General features: G+C 38.1%; 1 protein-coding gene across 3 annotated transcripts in view; it reads right to left on the minus strand.

Annotated features, from left to right (window-relative positions):
• The window catches only part of LOC127428060 (neuroligin-1-like), a 381127-nt gene that overhangs the window by 301225 nt on the left and 65992 nt on the right, over positions 1–13910 (minus strand). For 2 of the 3 annotated variants that reach the window (XM_051676109.1, XM_051676107.1), the window contains exon 1: positions 1574–1828. The exons of the other annotated variant lie outside the window; for it this stretch is intronic. The gene's annotated coding sequence lies outside the window, so the exon portion shown is untranslated. Of the gene's footprint in view, positions 1–1573; positions 1829–13910 lie in introns of those variants that run through there. 3 annotated transcript variants of the gene reach the window in all.

Genomic DNA, 13910 nt, shown 5'->3' on the forward strand with positions numbered 1-13910 from the left:
AATGCCTGAAACATTGTCACAGTATTTTTCACAGTGAATTTCCGGCAACCACAGAGGCCGGTATTTTCCCGTAAATTTAACAGATTTTTTTCTTTTGTTTACAGAGGGCTTATGGGACCCATCAAAAGTGTACATGAACACAAAAACTTTTTGAAGGATGGGGAAGTAGACAAAACAAACTCGTGTATAGACACAAATGGGCCGTGGAAGCGGCTGTCTTCATTTATCAGAAGCCATGAACCGACATTAGCAAGAACAGTCAAAGTCTCCATTATTTATGGACTGGCTCCCTCCCCTGTACACATGTGGTAACTGGTCTTCGGACCATTTTTTTTTTTTTTAATTATTATTATTGTTATTTATTTATTTATTTATTTCTGTACAAAATTACAGTGTATTGCAATCACAGATGACGATTAGTCGTTATTTTAGAAAAATTTGAAATATAATGACTTGCCTTAAGCGACATATCGCCATATTTGAATCATACATGACACATTTTTTCCCCTCAAGACGTTTGAGCAAACAGAATTGGGCAAATAAAAAAATATGCCCCCACAACTGGCAAGTTATTCAAATTGTACTGGTCGAGAAGCGGCTAAATTGCCCAGTTTCGTCGCTGAGGCATTATTTTCGTTACCTAGGTTATATCGTCAAACTAATTTTTTTTAAAGCCATAAAACGTTTCAAACAGCGCTGTTCTCGAACTTCAAAATGCGTCTCTACAACACACAACCAAATACCCAAAAGCAAACTAAGCCACTATACATTGGATAGTTCTTGCATTATATGAACGCAGTTGGCATCGAGCAAACGCTCACACCATCTCATGAATGGCAAGTTTGCTTAATCATCACGCCGGTATTTCTATCATTGCGCCATGAGACCTGCACATGTTGAGCCCACCGAAATCCCCCTCTGCTCTCCAGCGTCCGGTATTAATGCAGGTGTTTAAAATGACCAAATAAATAAATAAATAAATAAATAAAATAAACACTTTTTTAAAAACTGTTTTTCTACTAAGTATGATATGCACAGAATTTAAAATGTTATTTTACGGTCACACATGCGTTCGTGCGACGCGATGATGGCAAAGCTGTCAGTCAGAGGTTCTTTCAAGACCTCATTATCAGTCAATTAATATGTGCTCAAGTAATTTGTCGGATTAATTATAATGAAGGCGGGTAAAATGAGACTCACCTTAATCAAAATAGAATAAGCCATTCTGATACAAATTGAGCGCATTAGTCCACACTTTAAATACATCTGATTGTCTCTGTGGGTCTCTTCAAGGGTTGCATTTTTGTTAAAAGGCTTAGGCTATTTAAGTTATTTGCCCGTTGTGACAGTTACAGTGATAAAATGCATTAAATTATAAGTAAGCAACCGTTCTTCACATCCAAATAAGAGTCAGGATTTACCCCCATGTGATTTACGTTTTATGGTGTCAGTGTGCAAATATTTTCTTCAGAATATTTCTATTTCCAATAATGTAATAAATAAAACGCACCAGTCTCCTTTATAAACAGCGAAAGAAGCTCGGAAGAGTAGATAAAATTATCAACATAATTACCATGAAGCTTTATTTCCAATACTCGTCAGACAAATCTGCCTTTTTTGTCATTTCCAAAATTTTCGGAGAGCATCTCTCACTACTGACGGCAGCAGGAGGGAAAACACAATCCAAACGAAGGGAAAGCTCAACCAGGAAACAGTAGTAACATCGACATAATTCGGTCCAACTATTTCGCAGAGTCTAACACCATATATTCTCCTACTGCAGTTTCAAGAGTGATGTTAATCCACAAATCGTCGTCTCATTAGAAAAACGGATCCCGGCGCAGTTCTTTAGGTGTCGGCCTGAAAGCTCAGCGAAAATGAAGGTAAATGACTAGAGAGGGCTTTTTTTTTTTTTTTACCCTCGTTCCTCAGGAGTGTGGGTTTGCGGGTTGATAAAACGCCGATATCTCCACTTGCCCAGAGTACAGAGCGGATCTGGATGTGTGCGTCTCAAAAATGGAGCAATGACGCACCTAGCGGTTGATAGAAGCACTGCAACGCTTTTGCTGGTATTTTTTAAAGGGACAATAAAAATCATTTCCCAAGTGCATCTGCTTAAAATCCTTAATGACATTTTAGCCTCAAAGGCTGTGAATGTTATCTAATCTAATATTACTTTGAAGAAGTCTGCTTTTGGTATCAGATCCTCTTAGATGGAATGTCTAATTGGAGTATGGTACTGTCTGATGAGCCTTCACAGAAATGGGGACCAGATTTCCTTCTTTTTTATCAGTGCATTCACAACTTTGCCTGAAATAACTTATTTTTAAATGCAAAGTTTACCGTAAAATGATAATTCTCTCATCATTTACTCACCCTTATGACATCTTAAACTCGTATGACTTTCTTCTGCGGAACACACACACACACACACAAAATACATTTTGATGGAGATATTAGGTGTTTGAGTCCATATTATGCAAGTCAGTGGGGTCCAATACTTTCAAGATAGAATAAAGGTAATCTATACAATTTGAGTGGTTTAATCCATGTCTTCTAAGGTGGGGCAGCATAGTGGCTCAGTGGTTAGCACCATCACCTAACAGCAAGCAAGAAGTCCTGGGTTTGAATCTTGGCTCAGCTGGGACTTTTCTGTGTGGCGTTTGCATGTTCTCCCCATGTTTGTGTGGGTTTCCTACAGGATCTCCAGTTTCCCCCCACAAGTCCAAAAACATGCAGGTTAAGTGAATTAGAGACTCTAAATTGCCCTGTAGGTGTGCATGAGAGTCCCCCAGCCACTGGGGATTGCATCAGGAAGGGCATCTGGCGTAAAACCTGTGCCAAGTCAAATATGCGGATCACGGATGGTCTGCTGTGGCTCCCTCTAATGGGAGCAGCTGAAAGAAGAAGAATCATCCATGTCTTCTAAAGTGATGCAATTGTCTCCTAGAAGCTTAACTACACTTCCTCATGCTTGACAAATATGCAGATTAAACCACTTGAGTTTTGTGGATTACCTTTATACTGCCTTGATGTCCTTTTTGGAATTGTTAAATTTTTTTCTTTCCCAAAATTAATTTGGAAATTAATTCTTAATCAAAATATCTTTGTTTTGCAAAGGCAATAAATTCATATGGTTTTGAGACTGCAAATGAGAGATAAATGAGATAATTATCATTTTTGGGTGAACTATTCCTTTAATGGATCATTTTTGGCTGTTGTGAGGCAGGGAACTCAGCAATTACTTTCCTAAATCTTAGAAAAAAGTTCAGAGTTCCACATTTAAGGTTTACTTTCAAAGCTCATGCAACATAGTTTCATCGATTTGGTCCTTTAAAAAACACACTTTAAATTCAAAGTGAAATACCATTTGCAACCCATTTTACTTCTATGATCCAGCATATTTCTGAGTGAAACAGGATTTTTAATGAGAGATGTATTGATTTTATCCATTGGGAATTAATTGGAGTGTAAAATTTGGGCGTTACAGTACCAGAATCAAGCCAGGTGGTTGTAGGTGAGGGGTTGAAAAAGTAAATGCATGACATCAGCCGTAAAGAAAAGTAATTTCTGAGGCGGAGCAAAATATTATAATTTATAAATATTAAAAATACTTTTTTATTAGAAAAATATTCAATGATTAATCATGCACAAGAAGACCAGGATAGAGAATTAAGAAAATACATAGGGTTAATTTGATTTCATGTTGACTTCTGACGCCATATTGACTCTGTGACGCCATGCAACTACATAATGCTAGAGCAGCTAAAACACTGTGAAAAATGACAGTATTTGTGCCTTTTTGCTGTACCATATATCAGCTGAGTAGTAAGAGCCCAACTCTTATCCAAATCATGTGATTACAGCATCACAGCTGGGCAAGTTTCACACATGCCACAGCATGTTCTGAATCACTTGATGAGAGGCAATTTCTGTATTAATGTCCCCTCATGTCCCGTAGAGAGAGAAATAGAGTTCAATCAATCTTGAAGAGCCCCCCACCCCATCCAGATGCATTATTTCATAAATACTGCATGTTTTATTTGACATGATGAGCCATTGAATGTTTGTTTTTTGTTTTTTCACATTAATTTACTGCAGTCATTAAAAGTGCAATGCTGTCCTGAACTCTGCTGTGATTCATTCCACCACTGCATCTAAAAGCTGCATTTCACCAATGGAAACATGATGAAAGCTCAGCTTTTAGTAAACTGCCCCAGATTCTAATATATGCTAAAAGCTCAAAACTATGTCAGTTATACCACTCGCTCTCCTCACTTGGAGCATCTAAACTCACAGACAATAAGACTCAGTACAAAAATCTCCCATTAAAGCATGGTAGCTATATTGACACATACTACTGTATCAAACATGACAATTATTTTCAGATGGTAGCATTGGACTGAGGTGACAGTCACACCTGTCTTTCAAAGGGACATGTCTGCTGGGGTTCTGTTTAACAGTAAGTGTCTTAAAGACGATTGCTACCATTCCAGAAGCTCTCCCATATGTTGTCTTTGCTGTCACTCAAAGGCAGCCACTGGCAAGCAAATTGTTCATTTTCAGGCACAATGTAAGACAAATATGCGGCCAGATGTTTGGGGAAACGCAAAGAGGCTTCAGATGAAAGACTACAGCACATGACGGCATAGCCCCGAGTGGAGTGTGGCATGCCAGGCAGACGCTGGTGTAATAACTGATCTGCCTCTGGCAGGCTTAGAAAAGCGGTCTTGCTCCTGGCTCCCAGGGGTCACTGCACAAGCAAAACTCACACCCTTTTTCACTTCCACTTCCTCTTGCTCTCTCTTTGAGTACATTTCCTTATGGCAGAAGTGAAAAAAAGGGGGGCAGGCTATAAAATAACCAATGCCACACATTAATAGGCACTCTGTAAATGTACTGCTGCTGAGCAAATGCTAATTATGGTAATATACAGGTGGTACTGTATATCTGCTGTAAGGAGTAAATACATATTTAGAGAGAGAGAGAGAGAGAGAGAGAGAGAGAGAGAGAGAGAGAGAGTGAGAGAGAGACCTAGTTCTTACCTGACTATCTTGGAGATAGGCTGAAGCAAGCACTCTTTTATGGCTAATATAGCAGGCCTGGGGCAAAGGCACAGTGGGTACACAGACTGGGTGATTAGTGAATGGGTCAAGTTGTAATCCGTAGCTGCATTAATCAAATTGAAAATGCTTCCATTTGTGATTACTGTTTGCTTCCAGCATCATCAAGTCTCTCCCATGTGTATCCAGGGTTGTGTGGGGATCAGGTGATTGGGGGACCACAGTCGCCTTTCTCGAGTATCAGTCATATAACAAAATCTCCTTTCAAAATCACCTTGTCCTCCATAGAACTGAGAAAGGCTGAGAGTTCTTGGTGAATTTTAAGTTTAAAGATTTCATGGCATAACTGACCCATGAATTAATGCACTTATGCTGTAGAAGACAGAAGAGTAGTAATGCAAGGTGAAAAAAATCTCTCCATTCAGACCTGCATGTTGTTGTGTCTTTTGTTTTGTTGTCCTTACCTGCCTTTGGCTGGGTTTTGCATTTGCTGTGTGATAAATCACCTTAAAGACTGTTACTTCTCTGTAAAGCACTGTGCATTCAGCTATGTCAGATTTGAATAAGAAAATTATAACAGAGAAAGAAGATCTGCCACATTTAACACTGGAAAGCGCAAGCTGGTGTCTTATTAGTAGATATGAAACCAATAAGGCACAGGCTTTCAGAGATCCGGCAAAAGTCTTTTTTTTTTTTTTTTGAGACTGGAACAGTCAGAGAGGAGAACGAAAACGATAGGGAAAAGAGAAAATTCTGAAAATGTAACTTGCGTCATCCATTTAAGTGCACAATGCAATGTGCACTACCTGCCAACAGTTTGGAAGCAAAAAGTTGCCACTCTATTTCAGCAATCAATAGGGGCATGACTGACACAGTAATTGTGGGAATGTGTGAAGAAAATAAAGGGCAAGAATGAGCTGAATTCCAGCTCAACAAGACACCCTCAAGCATTGCTTTTGCAGAATAGTTTTCAGTTTTCCACTCAGTGTCTTTCATCGTAACTCTGAATGAAATCAGAGTGCATCACTCATCTTCAGAAGAATATGGTTAGAGCCAGACATGTTCTAGCAAAGTGACTCATATCGATTTCTGCAGGAGTGAGACATCAGATTCCGATCTTATGCCGGGGGAGTCAGCAGCCTACTGTTTTTGGAGCTGGGGGCAATCATTTGATATCATCAAACTGTAATGAATCTGTGAGAGATGAGAGTTGGTGCTGAAATCAAAAGCCTCCTTTGCTACCGTAAACAGGTTTCTGAAGCACAGCTCTCAGCCCCTTGGCTAAACTCGGAGACTGAATAAGTGACAAACTCTATAATGATATTCAGTCAACAACCCTCAGTCCACAACTATATACTATATACACAATGACTGAAGGACCCACTGCAGAAACAGTAGAGAGTGGAATATTGCTTCGAAGAATTTTTGACATAAAAATCAAAGCACTGAAATAATATTATAGCTGTGACAGAATGATAGGTTTTACTGTATTTTTGTGAAGTAAAAGTACAGTAAAACCTATCATTCTGTCACAGCTATAATATTATTTCAGTGTTATAATAAATCATAATGAAGCAGACTATAATAGCAGTGCTGATCCCAAAGTCCATTTCCACAAAACAAAACGTGCCTATTGAATGAGTAGCTAGTCCATCTGTTCCTTTCTTACAAATTAATATTTGGTAAAGTATGGATATTCAGGACACAGAGACATTTTTTTTTATTTCTTTTTTAAATATTATTATATAAGACTGCTGGAGAGATCCAGGCAGTGTGTCATATACCACTAAATATTGTTTATACTGTCAAACAGGGGTCAGCTGGCTCCTAGCCGCTGGCAACAGCAAAACATTGCGCACAGTTAGGGTGCTTCTTTCTGACCCTGTCCATGGTGCTGAAATGCTAATTCTCCCCTAAATGCTGATGCAAATTTGCGGGGCAATACAGTATATCTAATACTTGCACTCTGTTCACAATTATTTTGTTGCCAATTTAAAAATAAGCAACACTGTGAATATTGCAATGATCTAAAAACATAAAAACATGCTTTCATTATTTTATACTAGATATTTTCTGTATTTTAGTTCTTGCATTACACATTTTGAAAATATACTAGATTTACAATGCTTAATGCAAGAAATAAAATACAGTAAATGTCTATTTAAAAATAATGAAAGCTTATTTTTTTCATGTTTTTTAAAAAATCAGACTGATCACACTGCAAATTCAACGACAGTAGTTCGAAAGTTCAGAAGTTCAGCTCATTTGCATCAGTTCTCCCCTGTGGCTGAAACTGAAAGTGCTGAACATGTGGATTCACATAAGTTTCATTTTCCAGGTGAAATATCCACAGAATGGAACCAAGAGCAAGTTGTATTTTTAGATGTAAATGATGTAATACAGTCAACAGAAATGCATATTTTATAAATGACCCCCTAACACAAACCCCAACCCAAAAGCTAACCTCCAGTGGTGTAAAAAGGTCATTTTAAAGCAAAACGGTGAATAATGTGAATGCAATTACTTCCTGGTTCCCATGGGAACAGAACCTGTGTCTTGGTAGTTGTTAAGTAGCACCACAGGGAAAGGTAAACACACTTGAATTGATACAAAAATGTCTGATGGGAAATGGCACTTGTCACTAATTCGGCAGAATGGGGTTGATATCAAGGTACATGCACTTTTGGAAGCAACATGTAAACAATGGGTGTTTGGTTTAAATTATTGTTGAACCAAACACCCATTTAAGCAATTTCAGAGCAAATATAAAAGTATCAACAATTTATATGAAATATCATTAATAGTCAGCCTTAGTCAGTATAAAGCGTAGTATAAATTAGGGACACGGTTTTCAAGTAGCCACTTTATAGGGAACATCAAAGTTTGTAAGGACTTTAAAATAGAGGCCTTTCTCCAAGTTGGTAGTGCAACTATAGTGCACCAAACATTTTGAAAACACTCAGCAATTTGATTCATGAATTTATTACTCCTGTCTGGAATAACTGTGTTCAACCTATCTAAATATGTAACTAGTCTACAGCGCCTACAACATATAGGCAGTTTTTGGCAGTTGGTACATATTGCGTTGTCATGTTTGCTGAGCTAAGTTAACTTGACCTAGTCATAAACGTAGTCCCCCACCTCCATGAGAGTAATAATTAAATAAGAGAGCTTCTTGTATTGGCACCGCCAGATTTTCCTGACCCTGGCAAACCACTGATAAATGAGCATTTGCCGTCTGTATCCATTGAACATGGCCCTGCCGATGTCAACGATCCAATATGTCAGTGATGTGAAAGTAAGCAGGCAGTGGGAGGAGTCCAGCACATTTTCTCATTTGAGAAATACATTTCTGGACAAAATGTGACAGGAAGCGCAGTAGAGCCTGTGTTTTTCTCATTTGATGCAAGGTCAAGCAGATCCGTCTGGTTCGGAATTCTCTACAGGTTGTCTTAACACACACAAAACATTGAAACGACTTTCAAAACACGTTCCATCCTTGCAGGGCAGAGGTAAACCGGCTTTGGTTGTTGCGGCCACTAATTTGTATTCCAACACACACGGGACAATAGCTTGATCAGTTAGCGTTATATAGCCAAAGAATTCAATCTTCTTTGATGTAAAAAAAGATCCCTTGCTCGATTTATGACAGAAAAAGCTGCTTGCCCAAGAACTTTGCAAGTTTTCCCTCCAACTGCCAGAGAGGCGCACTGGAGATAAAGAGAGAAGCCTTGGTGAAGAGGCTGAATTTGTCAACTGCATGGTACTTAGAGCTCCCCTTGGGTGGCATAATTAGTTTAAACTCTGTGAAAAATCAGCACCACACAGACAGAATAACCTGAGCACACATCTCAAATGGATTTTGCCTTCAAAAAAATATGCCTTTTAGCCAAAGATCTCTTGTTCTGTGTTCTGAAATCTGATAAATATCTAACAACTTCCATTCTTGTATTAGCTCTTGGAGACAGGAAGCACAAGCAAATCATGCTTTTTCATTAGATTTCTAAACTCTTATTGATGTAATTGGTCTGAGTAAATGGATCAGTGAGCATGTGCTACAACGCATAAAGCTCTAAGCTTTCTCCATTTTATAATTTACAGGTAGATTCATGTCTTTAATGGATGTATATCTCATAAAACCTGCTCATAATGGGGAAGAGATATACATGGCTAATCCGAGTTTTGATTTCCATCATCCTGCCCATCTCTCTGGAGCCCAGGAAGATCTAATTACAGGATTTTTACAGACTTTATACATCCACTCAATAACCTTTTATGCCTCAACAACCAGCCAACTGAATATCGTTTTAAGGAAATGATTTGGGGAGGATTCTCTTCAAAGTCCCTTTTTTACCTTCTTAAATGTTCAGCAGTGACCCCTTCTAGATGGAGTTGACGTTTGATCTTAATGATGGCGGTGGGTTTTGAGAGCCGAAAGCAAGAGGTAACCTGGCATATAATGAGCCCATTAAGTCCCACAAGGCTGAGAGTTTGGCAGTGACACCAGGCGACAGGAAAGTTGCATGACATATTGGACAGGACACAGGAAGACGCAGGGAAAAAGACATAGAGAGCCGGAAAAAAATTGTCCCTGCTATGAAGTCAAGTCATTTTTTATTTCTATAGCGCTTTTCACAAAACACATCGTTTCAAAGCAGCTTTAAAGAAAATCATGCTTTAACAGAAAATGAAACTAGTAATATCTATGAAGAGCTTTGGGTTTGCTGTTGCCATAGATACTTCATGGCCTTTCCACTTGGAGGGTGCTGCTGAATCAACGCATTACTCTGGCACTGCAAGGCAGGTGAACATAGCCCAAAAATCAATGGTGAGGAGGTGAGTGGGCAGCTATGCAGAACAGTGGAAGAATAGTTTATAGGGAGAGAGAACTACATGGATGGTAGATAAGACCTGTAACTGCTGCTTAAGGCACCAGAAAGCCATGATGTATGGAGTGGACAAGCAGCATGTGGCTGGTGTAGTTGTACCTTCTAATTCATCATTCCATCACAACATGCATTCGAGGGAAGAGAGTGAGAGAGAGAGAGAGAGAGAGCAAGAGATGTGGTTTCGACCAGTGTGTTGTAGCACATAAAGGAATATTGCATTGTGACCCTCTTTATGAATGCATTGAACAATTTCAAACATTCACATGCACACACATGTACTCATGTAGATACACTTCTCTTCCATCCCAAGATCAATCTACTGTTAAACATAGACTTATACTACTCAAGATCACTTTCACTACAAGGACTGAGCATACTGTATGTTACCCATGTTAATTTTGTTCTCTATACTCACAACCTGCATACAAAAATATAGAGATGTACAGTAAATATATACTGTGTGTGTATATATATATGCAGTATATAGGTAAGGTATAAACTGTAAAATATATTTACTGTACCTTTTCTACTAATTCAGCTGTAAATGTTTAAAAAAGATTTTTTCAAAATTTCTCTTTGCTATTTATTCCTCTGTTTTGTGTGTAACTGGGTAGTCGACACATAAAAAAACGTATATGAATGCATAAGGGCACATGCATATTTGCAATGATGTAACTGGTCACCATGTCTTTTAGGTTTTTACCATTTTTAAAGACCTTTGTGCCTTCATTTTAAATGGTAATGTGCTGCATGTGTAGTTATAATTGTAAAATAATAAGCAAAATGCTGTATAAAATAGTTTAAAATTGAGAATAGCATGTCACACCACAGGACACAGGTCAACCTCCTAAAAGTACTTTATATCAACATGACAATAAAGAACTTTACTTGAGTAAACTTTACTTAAAGTCCTTGATGACAAGAATCTTAATACCTTTCCTAAAGCAACGATATGGACTCAATCGCTTTTCAGTCAGCCTCCATTTAATGACCAAATAAAGTATGCTCATATAGCACCACCAAACACAATGAACAGCCAACACGCCACTGCAAACAAAAGTGAGTAATTGACCATTGCAGTAAGACCATTTGGCTAACATGAAACAATGAAGCGAAGAGGACTGGTGGCTGATTAACATACTGAATGGACAGTGAAGAATCCCAATTGCACATCTGTGGCTTTCTCCACAGAATATGTCACGAGCTCCTCTTTACCATGAGGTCACATCCCACACAATTACAGCTGTTTTACCAGGGGGAATGTCCCTGATACTGAACTTTGTGGCAGCGAAAGCAACATTACACATTTGCACATATGTTGAGTGGTTTATCATCCTCCCATTGCCCAGCCCTGACAATTACATTTATCACAATAAATTATTTACTACTGTGACAGCAACTGTATGGACTATTTCAGACATGGAATACATTAGGAATGAAGAATGGTACCCTGATGTAGTATGAATATTCCCCTATGAAATAAATATGAAGCAGATCATCGTGAAATAATCACGCCCCAAATATTTTTTTTATGCTAGGAAGGTTGGCATTAATGCTATGCACCAGATTAGACCATTTTGTCCCAGCGGAAAGAAAAAGTAAAAGATAAAAATACTTTGATTAAGCACACTTGACTTGGCATGTAATGCGGCACAGCCTAAAATTAAACACTACATCTTGGACCAGGGTTAAGGTAACAATCAGAGCTAAATTGCAATCACCCTAAACTCTAAGAACACAGAGCATGCGGGAGAACAGACAAAGCACTGGGGAAATTTAAGCCACTTGCTCATATCACCGAAAATTAACAGTGAACTACAATATTCAATTGGTTTTGCAGCGTTTCAGCTTATTTTTTAATTATTTTTTTTCATACTTTCCAGCAGCTGAAAAACACACCCAGTGAGACTTATTCCTTTAATAAATTCCTTTACAAAACAATTGCCTAGCTTTTGATAACGGAGTCTCTGTAATAAGGTGTGATAAATTGCTTCTGAAAAATTGTTCATTTAATTAAGAAGCAATTTAGTGCTTTCCTCAAATTGAAAAAGGCATGTTTATAAAATGGATAGTTCTGACTCTAAATTTTAATTGGATGAACCATAGTCCAAGCCACTGTAAAATGCAGATAAATGCACACCTGTGATGGGGCATTTTAGATTAATGCAGCAAGTGCACGCTGTTTGGAAACCAAAAACAGCCAACAGTTAGGCTAATGAACTGTATCTTACATGGCAGAAAAACTGTTCAATCCGATTATGATTAATAAATGTAACTCTTGATAAACATTTGTTTTCCATTCCATTTCTCCATCCACACATCAGGACATCCATCCTGAGGTTCACTGCACTTGTCATACCCACCCCCTGGCCACCATCAACCCTACACCACACCTAAATCTTATTTGTGGTTGGGTTTTCAAACTGGTTTTTAAACAAGATACAACGGCGTTTGGTGTCAGTTACATAAAACATGGCACAATGCAATTGTTTTAATTTAACAGGAGTGCGACTGAAACTGGCAGAGGGGAAGACTTAAAATTTTTGTTCTGTTCGTCACAAATCTATTGTATGGCTTCAGAAACATTGTTATTCTGTACATTGTTATTCTGCACATTGTCATATTGTTATTCTGTTGAGTGTACTTATACTTATTGTACTTACATGTATGGCTGCAATGTCTGGACCACGCACATAAGCTTTTCACACATCATTTCACTTGTTTAATGGCATAGCGACAATAAAAGTGAGTTGAGTTGAAAACTTGAAATACAGCATACAGTCATATGGACTAATTTTATGATACTTTTATGGTGCTTTTGTGTCCTTTTTGAAGCTTTGACAATATTATTCAACATCCACTGTCATTGTATGTAAAAAAAAGTAGCTTGGACATTCTGCCTAACATCTTATTTTGAGTTTCACAGAAGAAAGAAAACAATATGGGGTCGGAATGACAGGAGGGTGAGTAAATTATTATAATATTTTTTATTATTATTTTAAAAGTTCAACTGCAAAGATTATCTACAAATTCAGTATATTTTCCATAAAGTCAATCGCTTATCTGAAATATATGTGGGAGTTAAAGGAATAGTTCACACAATAGATTCTCTCCTTATTTACTCATCCTCATGTCATTCCAGATGTGTATGACTTTCTTTCATCTGCTGAAGACAAATGAAGATTTTTAAAAGAATATCTCAGCTCTGTAGGTCCATACAATGCAAATGAATGGGTGCCACAATTTTGAAGCTCCAAATCTGCATAAGGGCAACATAAACGTACTCCAGACAACTTTGGTGGTTAAATCCATATATTCAAAAGCACTATGATAGGTGTCAATATCCACTTCAATTTTACTTTCACATTCTCCTTCTTCTGTTTTTGGTGATTTACAGTCTTAATGCATATCGCCCCCTACTGGGCAGGGAGGAGAATTTCTGATAAAAAATGACTTAAATATTTATCTGTTTCTCACCCACATCTGTGGGGATGGTGGCATGGTCGTGTGTCTGTTTGTGGGAGAGAGGGAGTGGTGTGGCTCGTCAAGCTGGTTGGTGTAATTTCTAACAGCTGTTTCTTGTTACAGTGATTGTGGAAAGAGACCTCAAAAAGCAGCCAAGATACACCAGAGGGGAGAGAGAGTGACATGAGAGTGCGGCATGATATGTGTGTGTGTTTGTTTATGTTTGTTTTATGTTGAGTTTGATATTAAACTTTACATTGACTGTTCAGCAGTTTCCCGGGTCCTCCTTGCCCTTCCTTACCCGTTACACTATTATATCGTGTCTGAACACATTAATTTAACCACTGGAGTCATATGGATTACTTTTATGCTCCCTTTGTGTGGATTTTGGAGCTTCAAAATTGCATTGTGAGGACCTATGGAGTTGAAATATTCTTTTAAAAATCTTCATTTGTGTTCTGCAGAAGAAAGAAAGTCATAACATCTGGGATGC

This window comes from Myxocyprinus asiaticus, chromosome 37 (assembly GCF_019703515.2).
Source record: "Myxocyprinus asiaticus isolate MX2 ecotype Aquarium Trade chromosome 37, UBuf_Myxa_2, whole genome shotgun sequence".
NCBI classification, from domain to species: Eukaryota; Metazoa; Chordata; class Actinopteri; order Cypriniformes; family Catostomidae; genus Myxocyprinus; species Myxocyprinus asiaticus.